Source organism: Ambystoma mexicanum, chromosome 6q (assembly GCF_040938575.1).
Source record: "Ambystoma mexicanum isolate Mex_15411 chromosome 6q, UKY_AmexF1_1, whole genome shotgun sequence".
Taxonomy (NCBI): Eukaryota; Metazoa; Chordata; class Amphibia; order Caudata; family Ambystomatidae; genus Ambystoma; species Ambystoma mexicanum.
In genome coordinates this window covers 1,131,129,102-1,131,151,290 of record NC_090937.1, presented here as the reverse complement: position 1 = coordinate 1,131,151,290, position 22,189 = coordinate 1,131,129,102, and positions in this window count along the sequence as shown.

Below are 22,189 nucleotides of genomic sequence, written 5' to 3'. Positions count from 1 at the left end.
CCAAGTATTAGTTGAAGAGCCAGGGCGAGAGGTTAGACATTGTTTTTTGGAACCAGAATATGAACATGCGGACCCATTTAAGTAGCCTGGTTTCCACCACAGAATATTACATTAAGTTGCTAGCTGAGCTCCGTCCATACATTTCCAGAGCCAGTTGTGAGACTGTGGCAAGAGCCATCATAGCTTCTAAGATTGACCACTGTAGCAGCCTGCTAGTGAGTATAGCCACATCAGAGTGTGCATGACTTCAAAAACTACTAAATAATGTGTTGTGATTAGTTACTGGTCTCAATAGGAGATATCATGTATCTGAATCATAATCTACATTGGGAAGCATGTTCTGCCTGCTTTTGATCACACACAAACGTCTGACGGAGCTTAGTACTTTATACCTTATCGAAGGTAAACAAATCTAGTACCGGGACTCTTAGATCAAAATTCACCAATCAACTGAAAACACCAAACTGTAAACTGTTTCAAGTGAAGAAACACGCTTTCTTCAGGGAGGTCCTAGCGCCTGGAATGCTGTCCCTCAAGAGTTAAAGGAAATTTGCTTGACTGCCATGTTTAAAAAAAAAGCTGAAAACTATGCTACTTAAATAATGTCCCCTGCCTTGGCCACTTCAAGTACCAGCTTTCTCCCTTTATGTTTGCCTGTTTTTGTGACCATGTTGCTAGTAAAACTTGTATGTTATATGTTTTTCTGGTGCGCTTAAGCCCCCGGGTCATGTGGTGTGCTGTTAAAAATGTATTAAGGTTAAGTAAAGTAAACCGTCTTCTCTAACCGCCTACAGGATGCTAGAGCGCCACACTTTTATGCTTCTAAGATCAACATTGCCAATAGAGGTTGGGCTACAGAAAAGGTCTTGAGCATATAGATTTGAAAGCAGAGAATTAATGTATAGGAACCATGCAATGTAATTGGAGGCAGGTTTTTCTAGGCAAGCATGGATAATAAAATGTTTTAAAACTGCACAGGGTTGTTCCATAACCTCAACCAAACAATTATATGTCGGCAGGGGAAATCATCTTCCAGGTGACTGAGACGGAGTTACTTAAGTGCAGCAAAATTTGAGACAGATTGTGGGAGGCGCAGAAGTCTCATCATTAAACTATTTTTGGCTATTTGTAAATGTGATAAGTCCCCAGACAATATAGCCATATTTTGCAATTTCCAATGGCTTTACTTTATAGACTGTTAGGGCCACCACATATTGGATTTTGCATTGTTTCATGAATCTGAATGCACCTGCCACAGCCTTTTGCATTTTGCCCACTTATCTTGAAATGCAAGCCATGCCACTAAAGTTTGAGGTGAGTCTCTCTCCCAGGTAATCAAATTCGGTCACCTATAGAATTTTGAAAATAGTAGCCAGTTTTAGGACTTGTTTGCCCTTCTGACAGGCCATAATAGAAGACTTGCTAGTTTTTACCTGCAGATCCAATGAATTCATGAATAAAGTTTATCTCTCTATCAAATGTTACAAGGCACATGGTGTGCAGGCCATAATAACAGTATCATTGGCATAAATTAAGGCTGGGAAAAATTGATTTCCAATTTTAGGGGCTTCATTGTGATCCTTGAGTAGGTAATCATGAAGCCCAATAATGTACAAGGAAAATAAAAGAGGAGCCAGGCCGCAGCCCTAACGAACACCTAAGTGCACTGGAGGTCCATAAAAACAAGATAAAAGGGTGACTTCGTTGCATAGAACAAGTGGGTCATGGTGATATATAAACCTAGGATCTTGTCTTGGGTTTCTAAGCCACTTCAGAATTCAAATTGGATGTCACTTAAGAGGTTCTGGTCCAGAACCCTTTGTTCTGATTTGGCCAGGATATACGCCCAAAGATCTTCAATTGGGTGTCAAGAAGAGAGATAGGTCGTTAAGAGAATGGGCCTCATTATGAGGTGGGCAGTAAGGGATTACCGGCACCGGTAAGGACACCGGTGCCAGTAATCCCTTACCGGCCTACTACGAGTTCCCTTTGCGGGTCCTCCCTTAACGCCTGGTTTTTCCAGGCGTTAAGGACGGGACCCCCAAGGGACTTTAGAGCTAGAAACGGTACTGCGGTACCGTTATTAGCGTCTTCCCCATTCCCATTGAGCCTATTGGGGCTCAAATGGGAATGGGGAAGGGCCCTGGTGAATGGGTAATTACCGGTCCCACTAACCTTGGAATGGGCCGGTAATAGCTCCATTCACCAGGGCGGAGTCGGTAAGGTTTTGGAGGCAGCCATGGCGCTAATAGCGCCATTGTTACCTCCAACCTCATAATGAGCCCCAATGGGTTATCTCTCAGGTCTCAGTGATTATGGAATCTGGAGAACACCTGTCCACCATCATCAAGACTGGGTTCCCATTTATGTGTGGGATACTTCATGCCTGAAAAATCTTCTGTCGTATGTTTGAGAACAGTCTGCAATTTACGGATACTCCTCCCTCTTGGATTTCTGCCATTGTAGTTCCGAACTTCAAGTGGGGCGATACGGTGTAACCTGCCAACTATCGCCCTTTCGCCCTGTTGGATGCGGACAGTAAGATTTTGGCAGCAGCAATTCTGGGAGAATTGGAAGCATGGGCAGTGGGTTCAGGAATTTTGAACAAGCAACAAATAGCGTTTTGGAGAGGGCTTTTGACTTCCTTGAATAGCCTGATAATGCACTTTCTGATTGGGAAATCATGGTCTAAAGGTGGCCCAGTTCTCTATGGTGCCTGGGTTGATTTGTCATTAACCTTTGACACCATTAATAGAAATAGGCTCTGGTCCAAACTACAACAATGGGGTTTGACCCTCAGTCTACTGGCCATAATAATGCATCTTCACATAGATACACAGATTCAGGTCAGTCTAGATGGGAGTGGAACCCTGTCCTGTCCAATACGCACATCTAGATGAGTCAGACAGGGATGCATGTTGCCTCCCTGTCTTTTTAACCTCTACTATGCAGATTTGAATAAGGCGCTATTGCCCTGTGCACTTGGCCCGCCGAAGATATGGAGCCTATCATTGAGCTGAATTGCATACATGGATGATGTTGTCCTGGTGGACTACACTCCTGTAGGCCTCCAGTGGCTTTTGAAAGGGTTTGAGAAATACGCAGCTAATAACGATTTAATTACTAATACAGCGACAAACACCATAGTCTGTTTCCACAACTCTGGTTGATGTACACCAAACTATTAGTGGTATCTGAATGGCTCTCCTCTAAAACCCTGTTCCTGTAAAATTGCAAAGAAAATATCTCAGTCTACTGCTGTATTGTTCCCACTCGGTCTCGAAAGTGACCACTTGTCTAGAGGACTCCATAGTCCAACTTGGCTGTAAGATGAGAAAAATGATGACAACATATTGTACATTCTCTCTGATGCCTCTAATTCGCTTCTGAAAAGGTAAGGTGATGCCAAAAATTCTTTATGGCCTGGACTCAGATGTTCAAGCTGGTCAGTGGGCTGGATAAGAATAGAGGGAAGGCTCTGGAAGAGGGTCCTTAATTTACCACAGTCCCTTCCAATCTCCAGCTTGCATTACTAATTGGGTCTGAGTTCTTTGGAAACATTACTGTAAAGGAGAATAGTTTCTCTTTTTCAATCAGTGCTGATCCACAGGGTGGGATCTTTGCATGTTTGCATGAAGTGGTTGTGGACCATGTAAACCGAGGTACTTCGCCTGAATTGAGGAGATTTAAAGACTTTTCTTTGAAGTGTCTGTCTCGACTCAATAAATTGCCCAAGGACCTTACTGAGAATCCAGATGAAGTCAAAAGGGCAATTTTGGACCGAGATTGTATTCAGACCATTGAATCTATGAGAAGTCTGAAGCTATCTAAATCATTTTCCATTCTTGATAAAGCGAGGGGCACCCTTTTGGGCAATCTGATAAAATGTCTGCATGACAGTGAGAAAAATGTATTTCTTAGATTTTGCCTTAATCTGATTCATACAGATGAATTAAAGGCTGCTAGTTAGAGGATAAGTAATGAGGAAGTATTCTGTTCACTCTGTGGAATAGGGCAATTGCAGACTTTAAAACATATTGTTGTTGATTGTACAGCATTGCAAGAGGTAAGGCTTAGTTATCTTTCAGGTTCTGTTTAGCAGGATGGCTGGTTGGATATGGATGCGTTCTGGGAGCAAGAGCCTCTTCGAGCTACGACCCATTGTTAACTTTGGGGGTGCTGCGATGTCTGAAGTATGCAGGATGTAAATAGAATATTGATTGGATGTATTAGCTTTTAATTTTCTTAATGTTCTTTTTTTCTATTTTCTCCTGTTATGTTTCCTTCTATATGGAATGAATTATTCAGTTGTTAAAATCTGTATCTGTACTGGAATTGTCTCTACACAAATGATGTTATTTGGAAATTGATATATAGATTATTGCATATTTAGGATGTATGTATGAATTGGTATTTGTATGAATGCATTTGTTTCCAATTGTGTGAAAAGCTGGAATATCGGCTAAACTAAAATGTAAAAAAATAACATACAATAATTACTAAGCATATTTTCTGTTCTCACCTTTCTTCTGAAAGTGAGCTTTAGCTGGTGGATGTCTTCATATAACTAGACCTTGAGGTGAGTGTGAAGCTTTATGGAGTACTCTCACCTTGAAGAATTGCATTACCATGTGCTGCTTTTTCTAATAACACTAACAAGCACTGCCAAATGCAGCTGGCATCAAACGACTGTACAATAGGGTTTTGTCTTAGTCAGCAATTACATGTGCAAGATGTGAGCTTTCCAAGCTAGGACCACCACCTTCTATTAACACTCATGTGTTCCTGCGAATATAAGAGATCTGAACCTAAGAGGGAGGGGGTTACACTTGCGCCAAAGTCTTGTGTTGATATTGGTTCTTTGTTTTGCTTGTTGCTTGACTAATAAAGTGTTCATCAATCCACAGGAATTGTACAGTGGTTGTTATTTTCAACTACAGACCATATCACACCCGAACTGTGCACATACTAATCACATCAAGGATTTTTGTGGGAAAGGTGCAACTACTGGATAGTTGTTTGCGCTATGATTTTACTAACACGTTTGTGATGCATTATAATCACAAGCAATATTTCCCTTATGATACTTAAACTGTATAATGTGCATGCGAAGCCCGAGCCTGAAGTAGCAGCCGTAACTAAACCAAAGGATAACAGAGTCCCATGTTTCATTTGATAACCATGTGTCATGTCGTTATTCCAACAGGTTCCACATCATTTCAACCAAACTCCCAAAAAGCACAACAAAATGACATATTCAAACAAATAATAAACTGCAAGCATACACATAGTAATTCCCAAATGATTGAGAAACAAAGTCAACCACAACATTGATGTCTTCCTTGGGATTTGTAAAGAGGTTCGATCTCCTGAGTGGCCCGAACAGAGCATGGGGATGGTTAATAAGACCAAGCAATACATCTATAAGGTTGTGTTATCATCCTTCCAAAACTACTTCCAGACGAAGCATCTGCTCATTCAGCCCCCTCACTCAATCCTGCAATTCGGACTGACATCAAAGCATTGACAACAAGCAATGAGTCTACATTAGCAGAGGTAAAGAATGGGCACATTGGTAAGTAACTGCAGTCCCACTGTTGGAAACAGAACTTCCAACCTGGGGCCGGTGGCCACTACAATACCATCAGAAATATCTGAAAAATGGAATCCCTCTGTTGGTGGGGGAAGCTTTGGAATGACTTACATTAACCTGTAGAAAAAGAAGAAAAACCTAATGATGCTTTGAAATAAAGATGCCATTCGAAAGAAAAGAAGGAAATGCACTCCTTTGATGCATAATGATCAAGAACACCATTGGTGCCTGCATTTGGTCAGTAACATTACTATATCTAGGAAGGATGGACTGATGGGATAAATGGTGCACATAATAATCACTATACTGAACTAGAAATTAGTTAAAGCACTCCGACTTTGAATCTACTGCGTTCTAGTATTCAATGATTCAGAGCTCCAATGGCTCTATCGTATTTACTACGTGTTAGGGCTGCGGTGGAAAATAAACTGACTCTGGCCACAAAAGTCAGGACTATATCAATGAACAAAACAGAATACACATAATAATCACATCAGGAATGTTTGTAGTCAAGTTATAACTATTTTATAGTTGCCTATGCTGTGCTCTTACTCAGAAATAGTTTTGTTAATACATTTGTGAAGCTATATAATTACAAATTATATTTCCCTTTTGTTTTCTAAAGTGTAGCTTGTAGTAGAAACCATGAGTAAATCACCAAGGAGTAGCAGGTGCTCTAAAAGGCTTTGACCCTCTGGAAATTTCTTTCAAGGAATACATGCTGGCTAACCTTCAAGATCTAATAGTTTTTCAGCTAGAAAGGGCAAGTGCAGCGGTCACAATTGAGGGAATATCACCCATTATATGCCTCCTCCAAGAGGCCCTTAATGGTTAAAATGTATTAGCAGAGATGTTGATTTCTATGCTTGAAAAACAACACAAGACAGAGAAGAAAATTAGAGAGTAAATGGCATGGGGAACCATAGACTAAAAAACATGATGACTAGACAAGTGGATGAAAAAAGCAAGGCCTCTTTCATCCAATTACAAAAAGACTCATATTGCCAGATGTGACCCTAATTGTTTTCACAGTATAGTTTGTTAAACATTCACTCTCAGTGCTTACCTTCTTTTTGCAGTGTGACAATTCTGATAGCAAGAAAATAAGTATCCAGGTATGTAGCTTGAAAATGATAATGAACCAGGCATAATAAACAAGGTAAAAGTGTTACTGTCTGAGTATTTAAGATACACTTTCTTCTTTAAAGTGTATCTTTTAGATTTATTTTGACCCAATCTGTGATGATCTGAGTTAACATCAACTCTGGCATCATTTACCCATCCTAACATTATCAGATGGCATTCCAACAATAACTGTTTTAGATACATCTATTGCCAAGTGGAGTTTGTGGGTTTGGGTCCTACTCCAATACAGAATGTCATCTCAAGTGGAGCGATGCTAGGTTGGCTGCAGAGGTGAGACCAGACGCTTTGTCAAATGGCTCTATGTGATCACATGAATTGGTATGCAGTGATCATATGACTCACTGCTCCACACAATTTCCAAGCCTACATTAGTGATGCTGAATGGGGAGCATTGACTTTCAGGAGGCACCTGGAGCACCAGATAGGCTGACCCGAAAGCCCCTGGACTTCTCCCACCATCAACTCACAAGTGAGACTTGAGTTAGACTGCCGCTTTATTGATTTATCACCCCATTCCCATGACCTACTCCGTTTTAGCCTTTATGCTACAGTGGTGTCTTGAAAGTAGAAACAAGTAGAACTGCAATCCCCTCTGACCTAAATGAATAAGTATTGGATTGATTTGTCACATGGCATGTAAGCCTCGAAAAAGAGTGATCCTTTAGGATTCTACAGGTCAAGGTAATCAAGACAATACTTTCCAGAGTATCCCTTGGTCTTATTGAATGATATGATATGATGTGATAAGGCATTTATAATGCACCTCTACACAAGTTTTTCTAGGTGCGACAAGACAATGGAAGGAATGACAGAGGGAGGACAAGATAAACCATCCTACTAGGCCTTGTGTCAATAGGATCATGCAAGTGCAACAATAGAAGTGCAAGGGGAAGGACAGGGGGAATTGCAAGGGAGAGGAAACAGGGAAGTGTGATTAGGGCATCATGGATCTGAGTAAGTACAGCCGGGCAGCGTGGCTCATGGTAAGTGCAGGAGGCCTGTGGGCTGTTGGGGCTACAGATACAGCCCCTAAGTGCACTGTAGGCCAGGAGGCAGTGCAAGGAGGACTGGTCATGGAGGAGCCTGTCACCTGTGAGACTCTGAGGGAATCAAGCAACCAGTCAGCGCAGTCGACAGGTAAGTTAGCACGTGAGTGAGATAGAGAATGGAGAGGAGAAAAGGAGGGCCTGGAGAAGCGTCTGACCCTCATAGAGTTGGAGGTAGGTGAGCAAACGGCTCAAGAAGGAAGGTATTTTGGAAGAGAGAGTTGGATAGAGTGCAGGCCCCGGCCCCAGAAAGACTTGTGGTCAATGCAGAGGGTCTTTCACTTGTCCCTTGCAGCCACCGGGAGCCAGTGGAGAGATTTCAGGTTAGGAGTGATGTGGTCCTTGGGCTTGAGGCCGTGGATAAATCTCTTTTTCAGAGCTTGAGAGATGTGGTCCCTTGGCTTGATGTCAAATCTGTCTGTAATAAAATGTCCTTCCTCACTGACCACATCGACTCCCATCAACCAAAACTCTCTGTTATGGCTGTCACCGAGCAGTTGATTCCCCTGCTTCACACTGCCAATCTGCGTGCCCTCCACATTGATTTTGGTACCTTCTCGAACTCCCCTCAACTAGTAGCGAGAGGCAGTGTCATCAGTTTGATGATTAGCACTATCGGTTCACTGATTTCACTCTCCCTTGTTTTGTATACATGTTTGTACAATGATTTGGTCCCATCCCTCTCACTATCCTCCTCCTCTACCATCCACCTGGCAACCTCAGTCACATCTTTTCTGAAATCAGCATACTTCTTGAAAGTCTCCAGGATGATGTCTTTGCCATCCTCATGGTTCACCTCAACCTCAGAAATGTGACCAAGGCCCATTTTCTGTATATGTACTCCACTCTATCTGCCCACTCTTTTTAATGTAAACTCTATTCCTACTAACAGCCATAGCAATTCCACAGATATTGCATTTCTATCCTCCTCTTCGTGTCTTACCTTATTTCTCAGTGTTAACCCCTCACACTCTGAATACTTGTGTATCCACTTCTCCTTGTCTGTCTCCTCCATGGCTGTTTCTGCTTCTTTCATCATCACTAAAAGAAAATTCAAGTTTGGCTCACTGGCCTCCTTCCATGACATGAAGTTAGGGTTTAACTCAAAGGTCTCCCTCCCCATTTGCTCTCTCTATCGAAATTGCCATTATCATGTTTAATACAGCTCTAGTTTCCCGCAAATTTGACCTTTACTGCATACCTCAATCTTTCACTCCTTCTACCCTTACCCCACTACCATGGATGTTTCTGGTGATCCAATAAGCGAGCACAACCTTCAGCTTCACGTTTCAGCAAACGTCTTGCTCCACTCTTTTTCTTGCTACTTAAATGTATGCTTCCATCTCTTTGCCCTCAACACTGTTCTAGATTTGGCCAAATCTTCCTACAATAGTGATCGTATAACTTCTCTCTATTCACAGCTTTGCAAACAGGCCATGACTCTCCAGACCATGCAAGCCCTGAAAATATTCTACATATCCCCCTCACTCTCTGCTGGTTACTTTGTCACCTACTTCTCCACTCTAATCACTAAATGAAGCAGGACACTCTCTGATCTCTTCCACTGGCATCCTTCTCCCCGCCAGTCCGCAATCTCTTCACTGTCACATACATGCCCTGCCTGCCTGTTGAACTGACACCTGGAAAATCAGCCAACTCATTCAGTACTTCCTTTTGTCCACCTCAAATTCTTAAAGGCCTCTCCCTTCTCTTCAACCTCTCTATAATATCTGACATCTTCCAAGATGTCTGCAAGGTGGCCACAGTCATAACCTTCCTGTAAGAATCAACCACCAACCAAAAAATCTCTCTTTCTACAGACATGCATCTCTTATGCCTCATCAATCTAAAACAGATGACTGCATTGTCTTCAATGGCTTGGTAAAGTATCTGGAGATAAATGCTCTTATCAAGCTCCTCAAATCTGTGTTCTGCAGCGGGCACACCACTCAGTCACCTCCAACGTGTGTATGTTGCTTTCTCCCTACTGCTCACTGCTTGCACCTCTGCTCAATACTCATGCTACTTGATATCTATTCAGCCTTTGACACTGTACAACCTCCCTGCATCCTCCACACTCTATATAAAATTATGGCTTCAAGAACACCAGACTCAAGTGGGGGGGAGTCTCATAACTCTTTGACCACACATTCTCTATTTCCTAGAAGAGAAACACCTTATCCCCCACTCCCTAACCAGAGGGCATTGCACAAGGATTACCTTGGGCCCACTTTGCTTTGTTCTGTATGCCTGCTCCATAGGCAAACTTATATAACTGTTTAGAGTCTATCTGCACCTCTTTGTTAGTGACGCCCAGATCTTTGGAATTGGAAGGCCTTACCAGAAGACATATGTTCCACCAAGGATTTGCACTAATTCAGAAGAAAAGCTAAATATTTCCATTTCTGATTTCATTTTCTTCATCCGAAGGATGCTATACTGCATTAACGGTTGATCTCTGTGGCAGGCTTTGAGGTGGTAGAGCCTATTTCTAACCATCTTAAAATACAAATATTTATCTCCTTTCTTTCACCCCTGACATCTCTCAGAACATAACTAACTTTCTCTCTGACATCCGGCAAGAGATGGCCTTGTGTTGTCTGATCCTAATCTCCTCAAAGACTATATTTCTACTGGCCTGTTGTACCAGCCACACACTCCCACCACAATATCCGTTCCTTCTGGCAAACTACACCAGTCCCCAGTCTTGCAGTCTGAAGGTCCTTGCTTTACCATGGCAACTGCCACTATAAACAGGATTAACCTTTGGAATATCAGGATGATCTGCCCTTGCTTCACGCACTACTGCCTAAACTCTAAACTCAACCCCCTAGTTCTTATATACTACCACTGTATCCTACTCAATTCTCCCTCTCTTGTAGTAGTATTTTGTTTACATAAGGCCTTTTTTCACTAGATAATTAATCATTCAGAAAATGATTGTACTGGGAATTAATGAAGAACACACAAATCACTAACTTCAAAACACTTTATTGCATTGAATATGATCCATGCACCCATCATTCAGCATATACTGTGATATAATATTGGTTACATTTTATGTATGTTTTACAATCTGGTATGCCGAAACAAACATGACCACTAAACACCAACTAATATTCAAACAGAGTAACAGATCAGAGTATGACTGCCTCTTAGTGCACTTAGGCCATAACATTATGATATGTGTTGTGCTGCGTTGCTAGTATGATGAGGTTCTACCCTTAACCTCATATGTAATATCAAGTTAGTTGATTATACCATGTTCCACAGAGGTTCCACACCAATGATAGCAAAATACCTGAACAACCAAGCATTTAAGCTAGAGAAGATGAACACAATTCTCAGATAATAGCGATCATTGATATTCTTTGAAGAATAGTTACAACGCATGGGAAAGATCAATTTGACATCAATGCCGCGAGAAAGACCTTGTGTCGAAACACGTGTTGGCTGGAATTAAAGACAATTGCACCAAAATAAATCCAAACCCTTGGATATTCAATATTTGTACATACTTACTTGCTGTGTTGTGAAATTGAGTGGCACGCAGGATTAACTGGTTTAATCAACTAACTTAATATTCAAACAAAATTCATCAATTTTATGTGCAGCACATTTTCAAGTGTCGTTTCTGCATGTAGGTTGACATCAAGAAATGCTAACATTCTTTTACTCTGATTACACAACCTTGATTTGGAATGCCGTCTCACAGATAAAACCCTGTTCACACAGTTCTATTCTTATTGAGGACTTGTAGGCAATGCCTACACTTACTGCTCCCTTTGAGGATCAAAAACATGGTTTGCTTTTCAAAATTGACTTAATTCCTATTCTGTATAAATTGAACTAATGTCATGATGAGGACTTTTAGGCTGGTTGTTGAAACCAACCATTTACTCTCCAAATTGACGAACGGTTGTTCTTTTTTTCTATGTTCAATCCACAAAACATAAACACCAATACCCGCTCTCCAGTCTGTAAATTCTGTTCATCAGCCTGGTCAGGAATCACTTGGCTGTAACGCGAGAGAACACTGAAGTGATATTCAGAGAGGTGTACCGTGCCGTAATTTAAGGGGAGGACAGAGGTGTCTGTACCATCCAACTTTGGTGGCACATCCGATTGCCCCCCCCTGCACATTATCTAGCACATCTACCAACTGAACCATGACTCGCAAAACAGAGGTGTCAGAAAACACACAAGTAGTACAGGTTGAAGAAAAAGGTGATCAAATTACTAAAGTGATGATCCATTTTAGAGGTAAAGCAAGTCCTTCAGCAGTGTACACATTCTTTAATCTGGTCTGTGTCTGTAAACAGTCACATGGCTTGACCTCCTGTGACCTCCTTAGCGCATAGCTACGTGGGCGGCTGTCCATACCCTTGCTCTCCTGGGGCCCTTCAGCCCCCATTCACCTACAAGCTGTGAATAGGAGACTGCTGTGTGCCTAATGGCACTCACTCAAACCTAACATTCGAGCCATGCAAATTCAACTTGTCTGCATATTTGAAAGCGCAGCTCTTTGTCAGCTGTGAATGGCACAACCTGGGCCAACACATTTAGAACATCCAGTGTCCATGGAATGATGCACTCTGTCTCGGAATGGGACATGTCATTAAAGCTGTTTAAGTTATCACAAACTACATCGGCCAGATTAGTCATTTACCCATGCCTCCCCTGCAGGTGAGCATTCCTGCATTATTCCTGACATTAATTCTGCTGCAACCGAACAGGTAAGCAGCTTATGAAATTGTATATTGATGTTATACACACCCCTGTAACTCTGTTATACTAATACAGAGGTGTCCTTTACAGATTGGATCTGTATTTGTACCCAGCTGGCCACACGACACCTGTTTGACTAAGTGTGTCTGTCCTCCAGTTTCCCGTGTACCAGCCTCGAGCAGACACGGTAAGCCCTGTCCAATAAATTTAGACAGATGGTCACCATTACCAAATTCAATGTGCCTATGAAATATTGTAAATATTGTGCCACCTACCTCTCTAGCACTACCCCTCACTGTACTTCATTTATTTTTGACAGCACTCACAGAACACCCAGACGCCTCAGTCGTCTTGTCCTGATGAAGGCCCCACAAGAAAGGCTCATATTCGAACCCCAGAAGGGCCGAAACACTGTGGTGTAGACCATGACTATGACTCTCTGAGTCTGAGTGTTGGAAAATACTCACTGTTCTTTCCTGTTGTGTAACTATGTTTAATTGTATATGTATCTTATGTCATACCTGTTCAATTGCCATGACCCCTGTCTTGATGTATCTCGACAGTAGGAGATGGATCTGTTAGATTGTGTGTACTTTAGCCCAAATGATGCACTTTGGGAAAATACTTGATGTCATTTATTTTTTATTTACCAATATATTACTGCTGCTTTGCGTTGTGTCTTTCAGTAGCCAGGAGCCCTTTGTTTTGATCAGACCCAGAAGTAAGCCTAGCACCGATTTCAGCCCTAATAGTCAGCCCTAATAGTTTAGTTTGGACTGTCCAACCTTGCATTCCAAAGATAGTATGGTCACTGGTTTTTCTCTCTTTGCCTTCACTTTTTTAACAACTTGCACTTTCGTGTGGTCACACTTTGCATTCACTTTAGATTATCTATTTTTTTCCCCGGGTAGGATGCGTGCTTTCAAGCTATCACACTTTGTGTTCACTTTACATTCCTTCCCCTTTTCACAGGGTATGGCTTGTGCTTTCAGGCTATCACACATAGCATTCACGTTAGATTTGTTCCCCATTTCCCAACGTAGGGATTGTACTTTCAAGCTAAAACACTTTCCATTCACTTTATATTCTTTCCCCTTTTCCCAGGGTATGGCTTCTGCTTTCAAGCTATAACACTTTGCATTCACTTTAGATTCTTTCCTTTTTCCAGGGAATGGCTTGTGCTTTCAAGCTATCACACATAGCATTCACTTTAGATTTGTTCTCTCTTTCTCAGGGTATGGAATGTACTTTCAAGCTATCACACTTTACATTCACTTTATATTCATTGCACTTTACTCAGGGTATGGAATGTGCTTTCAAGCTATCAGAATTTGAATTCACTTTAATTCTTTCATCATGTCACGGGGTATGGCCTGTGCTTCCAAGCTATCACACTTTGCATTCAATTTAGATTCTTTACGCTTTTCTCAGGGTATGGCTTGTGCATTCAAGCTATCACACTTTAGATTATTTATCCTTTTCCCAGGGTATTACAATCACAATTTCTTCTCTCTCAGAAGCTCCCCCTCTTGGTCTCTCACTCTTTCTCTAGACTTGCTTCAAGATTAACTGTGTTTCCAAATTAAAACTGAGTTGGATCTACAACATAGCGATCCCTGCTTTGAGGTCACCCGCGACTCCTGTTTTTCTGGTGATCTTCTTCTTCAAAAGAGAATATCTTCTAGACCGATTCCCTTCCCACTGGGTTCTTTTCTCACCTTAGGTATTTGTAGGGTGAGCTATCCGTCCTGCGTTTCTTGTGCAGGGGTACTTGACATTTGTTGGCGAGCTGCCCAAGTTGCTTCACTGATGCAGTATGCCTTCCTTGTGGCCAGGCCTGCTGTGACCCCGAATCTGCTGGTAGGCAGGTAGGTTTGTTCATTGTAAGTCTTTGTTCTGTTTATGGTGGGAATTTCTTAATGTCTTTATCTCCTTCTTTTCAGGTGCGAAGGTCTTGATGCTGGCGTGCCGGATGGAGAGGCAGGTTTCTAGGTAAGAGAAAGCGCAAAGCGCCGCGCCTTTATTGTCTTTTAAAGCTAACCTGTGTTTTCTTCTTCTTCTCCTCACCGGCCACTATGGTGCTGCAAGTGGATGAGAGCGCGATGAAAAACAGGCCCCGGAATGCGTTAAGGTAAGTACAGCGCTGTGCGGTTGTTTAATATTGAAAGCGAACCTGAATATGTCTCTTTTCCTTTGCAGATGTTGCTGTGGTGCTCCGGTGGAAGCGTGGCGTAGCGCAATGGAATACAGGTAAGACTGATGGAATTCGATGTTTTGGAAGCGTGCGTTCTAATACTGTTTTTCACTTTCTCGTTATTACAGGTCGCAATGTTTGAACAGCAGCTGTGGTAGCGGTTCGCTGTTAGTCCTTAAGCTAGCAGTCACAGTGAGTGATGTTTCTTGTTCTCTCGGTTTCCACAGATTGCAGCCCAGTTGAGGTGCTGTGTGCTGGATGGTGTTTTCTCAGGTAAAACAGAATAATCTTGTTCTTGCAGGATTAGAGGAAGATGCTGAAGACCAGGAGCTGGACACGGTGAGCGTCACGCTGTTGGTTGCAGAATAACACGAAGCGTGTTCTGCAATCAGGGTGTGGTTTATATAGCCCAGGTAAAGTAGTACCAGGGAAAGTAGTTCCAGGCCTGCCACATCCAAAACACTAGACCGCATGGCTTGGTGCTTAGAACTAGACTGTGTGGGTGCTTCCATGTTGGATTTAAAGGCCCATGTACATAAATGGGCTTAGTTTGAACAGCCCTTCCTTCCTACATATGAGCCTGGTGCCAAAGGCGCCAGGACTGGCTCCAGGAGCCCTTTTGCAGTGGTTTTAAGGCCCTCAGGGTTCTGGTGGGAGCCTGCGTGTGGCACAACTTGTGCCCCCTCACAGTGGTCATTACACTAGACGAGGGGTCCTCGGAATCCTTCTTGCCTGCTGTCTACCGCTGGTGCATTTCCTTCTTTGGCATATGGTTTCTCACGATCTCCCTTCTGCTCTTGGTTTCTTGTCTCCCTTTGGTGTTTCGGTCTCTGAACATGGGGCCATGGCTTTAGCAGAGTTGCTTGGACTGTCGGTCCAACATGGATGTTTCCCTGTGATCCATCCACCATCTATTTGCAGGCTCCTATCCTGCTGGATTCTCTCACTGCTGCCATGCTGCAGCATTGGCATTCTGTCCAATATGCTGGAGTGAGTTTGAAACTCATGGGCTCTCTGGTTCCTGATTCCTGCAGGTGTCACATCACTTGGGTCCTTCCTGTGGTCCTTCCCGCAATGCCGTCTGCTATCCTCTCTTGTGGGATATATTGACCCCCTCAGAGGTGCCTTACCACATCACTTGCTGCATTGGGGCAAGAAACAGCAAAATGGCCACGCTGACTCCTGTGCACGCCAAGATCTCTAAATTGCATTTTTGCAACGACCAGAAAATGGCTGCACCACCCTGCCATGCACATTTCAGGTGGGGTGGAACAGAGTACTCACTGCAGTAATGTGCCAGTGTGCTCGGCAACATTTAACATGGAGTGAAGTGAGAGGAAAGAGGCAGAAGTACTTTGCTGAAAACCCAAAATGCCTCTTTAAAATTACACTTTTTCAACCTTAAAAGTGCTGCTTGGCGATAAATTCATCATTTTCTCATGAACCACTGTGGTTAAAAAGGCCCTGCAAAGCTCAGGATAATTTATTATGCCTCAGAGGAATCAGGCCTCATTTGAATGACAGCTCCTGTCAAAAGAATCTTTGAAAAATCAACCAGGGGCTTTGTTTTCATTTTACACGGGAAACGCGTCTATTTTCCTTGCAAAAGTATCAAGAATCAGCTGTTCAGAGAAAGACTCTAAATAGATGCCTGTTAAATGTATTCATGCTCCAAAACAACTTCAGCAAAATATAGCTGCAGAATGTGTGTATTTGCAGGAGATGAAAACTGAATTTAAAGAAATAGTAAAATGTGCTTTTTCTGACTGAAGAGAGAAAATTGCCTATTTAAAAGTAAATTGGTGTGTGAAGGCCTGCTTTTTTAGAAATGTAAAAGGATTTGTTGCTCGCAAAAGTACATCTATAAACTGTTTTGATTCCACAGATTTAAGTCAAGATGTAAAATGTAAGTTAGCAAACTACATAAAAAAACTTGCTCTGCTATTTGCTAGACCTGAGAAAGGGTGACACCTCATAAGCTTTTGGCACAAGAAAGCACTAATTGCTAGCTGAAAGGACTTTGAAGGCACCAGGACAAAGGGACTTTCCCAGCTCTTCAGACATTCATCTTTGCTCCAGGCTGGGACAATAGCAGGCTGAGCCTCTCACCTAACAAGTGTGAGGGGCAATAAAACCTTCAATCAAGAGAGAAGTCCCTCAACCTGCTTCAAAGGAATTGACAGCTGCTTGCAGTTGGGGGAAAAAAACGGATCAAGTGACATTTGGTTTAAAAGGTTATTTTGTAACTGAACTTTAAAGACATTAAACTTTTCAGCAATAATTAGGAAAAATATAAAAGTTTGTAGTTCTAAATCTAATTGTATGCTCTTTCTTTGAAAACTTGGTAGAACTCAGTGCGGCATAAGGGACAGAAGTTATACAAATTGAATTAAAGTGAACTGTAAGTATTAATAGGATTTATAGAAAACCAGAGCATACCTTGCCTTGACATGTCCTATCTCAATCTCTAAACCATCCTATCCTTAACTTAATAACTTGTAACCTTGTCAGAATCCTTATTGCAATCCTGTCTTGATTTATCTTGCTAAGCACCATTTCTTTAGTCATTTTTATCTTGTGTAAATCCTAAACTATCAATCCTATTTCGAGTGATCCGACTGGTTCCGCCACTCTAGAGCTTTCTGTGTCCCTCTTTGGTATTCTAGCTGGAATGCTCTAGTCTAGAGTGAAATTATAGTAAATATTTTCTTGTCCAAACTGAGTTTCTTTTCTGTTTTCACCACCCGATTTTTCTGAAAACGCCTCTCAGTCCACATTGCATATCTCCCTCAGTTTAATAGCTAGAGACTTCATGTCAACTCTTGATTATACCTAAGACATATATCTACATCCCAACCCAAGAACCACACTCAAAATTTCACCCGTTTTTATTAAACTGTTTGGTTATTTTTAGGCAGGAATCAACATTTTTGCAATGTTTTACAGGTGTGCTTTTTATTCTAAATTATTTTCAACCTTCCAATTCAAATTTGAATTGTTTACTTTTGCTCAAACTATAGCTTATGACTGTTAGTGTCTTTCCAATGTTGCTCCCATATAAATTTGTACTGATTTAAGGATTTTTGCACATTTTCAGTGTTTTATTCAGCCATTTCCAAAAGTCATTTTAAACAGTGGAAGATTTCAAATCCGTTTTTCTCTCTTGTTTGGGGAGGGAAGGGTGGATTCAAATTCGGTTTCTTGTTCTTTATTCCTGATTACCTGTTGTTTCCTTATATCTATTTAAAATTGCTTATTTGCGGGTTGAGAAATATTGCAGGGGGAATTCTAACTTAATTGCTATCTTTCTAAACAAGCCAAACGTGTTCTTTTCTCTGGTGTTTTCCATCTGTGTTGCTAAAGAGTGAATTTAAGTGCATTACATGCCTTCTTATCTGTTATTGTCACCCCATTGGTGATTTCTGCTCGCTCCCTATTAAAAAGTATGTTTGATTTGAATTTTAAATAAATAAATAAATATTACCTTTACCAACCAGCCTGATTCTTGGTCCAATCGTGACCTGGGGTATTTGAAAAGGGGTGTGATATGAATGGTGTATCACTCAAAATATTGAACCTATATATATAATAAAATAAGCATTTTGGTTGTGCACTGCATACTAGGCTGAGACCAGGGTGTATTGCCTGATTGAAATGCTTAACACACTCTCTCTCTCGATTCCTCAAGGTTACGTTATAAGACATACTTGTCTTAGAAGATTGGCTATTTCTATTTAAAGGGACACAGTCGTTTTCAGCAAAATTATGGCATCTCTGTAGAGTTTCTTCATCCCAGTTTGCAGTTAAAGATGTTTCTGGAATTTGGGAACATCTCAAGTATGCCGTAGTGCGTGCTACTCTAGGGAGTTCCTCACAGGAACAGGAGTCCTTGTCCCTAAGGAGGAGTCTCCCCTGGTGAGGTCCCACTTGCCTCTACCCACGGGAGGTTATTGCAGAGTGGGCTTACCTCTCTAGCATCACATTAAGGGACTCCTCCTTGGGGAGAAGGGATGAAGGTCCTTGATTCATCACAGTCCCCCTATGTTTTTTAGGCCTCGAGCCCTAGATCAAATACAACAGTGGTACCAGAGAGCCCTTGACCTGATAACACACTACTTTTAAAACTTTATTCCATAATTTCCTATGAGAAATGCCCCTTCTTCTGTCCTGCCAACTTCTATCACCTTGCCCATTTCTGACCCTTTTTTCACCTGCCTCGCAACTTTCATTCGGCTATCACACCGCTCCCCACCCCATCTTTTTCAGCAAAATTATTCCACTGGAGATGGCATCACAACCCTGCCAGTAAAGGCCTGCTGCCCAAGTTAAGAGCCTGGCAAAACAAGGGTCCCTTAACTTGGGCATGTTACCAACAGGGCAGCAGGGAAAGCCCAAAGCCGAAGTGAATATCACCATTCACACTATCAAAGCTCACATGCAGTTCCTAAGGGCAGGGCTCTTGAAAAAAAAAAAAATGGTATGCTGTGTTGTCTGAAGCCACTCTATACTTCCGAGGTCATTTTTCCTTTTTGATGATCATGACAGCAGAAGTACAACATGGCTTCAGTGATGACTCTGTAAGATTTGTTTTTTCTTCATTTTAGTCCTAATGTGTCTTTAGAGTGCACATGCAGACTTTGTGGGTTCCTAGGCACCTACCGGGAGCAGGCAATGGGCAGAAGAGCGAGAGAGCATAAGAGGCACAGGCAGAGCTGCTCTTGGGTTGCTCAGATGGCAATCGAATAGAAAAGAATACAGCCCATGTTCTGAGCTTGGAGATTGCCCAGTGCCCCCACCCCCCCCCAGGATGCTAATGCTATTTATGTCCCGTCGAATCCTCCATACACAGCCTGGCTGAATTACATGAACCACTGTGTCCAGCTCAGCAAGTGTGTGAAATTCATCCCATAAGTGTTTTTCTCCTTTTCGCTTCATGTTTAAATCAGCCCACATGTATACCTCTTATAAAAGTCCTGCCCTATCATCAGCAAGTATGTAGTGTATAGAGAAAATCCATCCTAGCCATCTCATTAATCTTGGAAATAAACAACCTCATTAGTTTCTGAAAAGGAAGGCACGTGTCCACTTCCTTTTTGGTATCCATGCTATTTCAACAACAAATCAACAGGGCTGTCTCTGAAAGGCATAGCTCTCTCATTTATCTCGGAATCGGCGTAGGAATCTTGTTATTTTTTCAAAGAAATGGGTCTAATTTTTAGCCTATCCATTGTAAAAGAAGGCTATTAGTCGAAGTAAATTACTTAAATTTGTCCTTGATAAGCATGCACACTACTGTGCAGGCCTATGCAATTTTAGCCATTCATTGAAGCTATTAACCCCCAACAGGCCTTTTGTCTGTGCTCTTGCAAAATACATTTCAACCACTTCTCATTTGAATAATAATGTTATTTGTTGTATGCAGCTGAGTACAGATGGAAGTAGTGAAGTACCTGGTTTCCTTAATTTTCAAAGTATTCAACAGTGTATTCGTGCATTCTGTTTAGTCTTAAAGCACCTATGCTCTCTTAACTCCCCGATGTTCTTATATCTTCCACGACCCCACTAGTACAGCTAGTCCCTGTGTGTTATCTCATTCACTTCTCTCTAAATACCACCTTGTTTTTACAAAACTAGCAAGCACTATAATTGTACAACACAGCATGACCTTCTCCCCTGTACATGTTATCTATTGACCATTTTTTAAATTCTTCCTCTAGCTGTGGCTATTAAGCTATGATCAATGCACAAGTACCGCCTTCACTCTTTACTTTGTATGTTCATTAAAATACTTAGCCAAATTATTCAAACATAGACCCCCCAATACCAGGCTGAACCCATTTCTCTCTGCTCTCCCTCTTGGGCTCAAAGCTGCCTTACCATCAACAGCCTGTGTGTCCATAGCTCCACCCTCACTGACTACCTCCCTAGCTCATTTAGTTTACTGGACCACATCACAATTCTGTCAGTGCAAGCATTTAAGAGGAAGCTGAAGGTCCATGTAATAGCCAGAAAAGATACATTCTCAACCTTCTCTAGTGCTTGAATTTCTCTGACTAAAGCTTTAAATAGCATCCATCATAGTGCTGGCGAAATGCCTAAATATACTGCCTATTTATGTATGACATTCTAATGTCATGTGTCCCATTTTCATGTCTCTACACCCACCATTTAAACCTATCATATCACATTTTGGTATGTATGATATTTCTGGTAAAGGAGACAAATGTACCACACAAATAAATGTAAATATATAACATTAACAACACTCCATTGATTCATATATGAGGTGTACAGCAACCATACATTCCACAGTGTGCTTTTTATAGTGCATGCCTCCCTATAGTGTTTACATTATTTCATTGTTTATATTTTAAAACATAACTTGTTCAAACTCAGAGATATCTTCCACCCTTTTATCTGATCATGTACTATTCAACTGAACAGTATTGAACTAGAAACCCCATTGAAACACAATATGTATTATTATTATTATTATTATTATTATTATTATTATTATTATTATTATTATTGTACTTATTGAGCATTGCCCTAGCTTCGGGAAGCAACGGAACACTTTACAATCATAGGGGAAAGAGCATTGTGAGGGAAGCAGAGAAACAAGGTAGCAGAGCGCTAACAGGGGAGAGGGTGCGCAGGCATTGTGCTAGCAAGGGATCTACAAGCAATCCGGTGAGGAAACGGCAAGGAGCAGATTGCCCAGTCTCTGGTAGGTTGGGGAGTCGAAGGTGTGTGCACCTAGGTGTTAGGGAGGAGGCAATCATTGAAGAGGAGGATCTTGAGCAACTTCCAGAACTGTAGAAGTGAGGGGGTGAGTCTGATATTGATAGAGATGTAGCAGCTCAGTCCTATTCGTCTGAAAAGAGAAGGCAATGTTGAGGTTAGGAGCAGCTTACTAAGCAAGGAATGTGATGTGCTTACCTAAGGGATAGCACTGTCCATCGGGCTATTTTAAGTGGCGCAGAGATTTCAATGGAGATAAAACCCAGGTAGATTAAATGCATGGTTGAAAGATCAATTGGCATATTACCATGGAACGGGGGACCATATAGGGATGTCCGATTTCCCTGTTACTTTCATGGTTGATTGAATGAATGTCCTTGTTATTTCAGCAGGAAGAAGTGTTTATGTTTTTTCTGCCCACAAATAAGATCAGAATTTATCATGTGAATGTGTAGAAAGTGTTTGACTAAATGTAACCCTTTCATTAAAAAATGTTTGCATTTTGAATAGTTTGTACTTTAAGTATCATATGAACTAATGACGCAGAGATAGGTCAAACCAAGCGGCAAATAATTTAGAATATTTATTAGGGTGCCGTCACTAAGAGATAATCCCAAATATTGTGACTGTCTAATATCAAAAATAAATTGTTCATTTGAAGGGGTCTTGCTGCTGTTCCTGTCTGTATTAAATTCTAAGTTTTAATAAAATAATTACAAATATTTCTGGGAGTCCTGATGG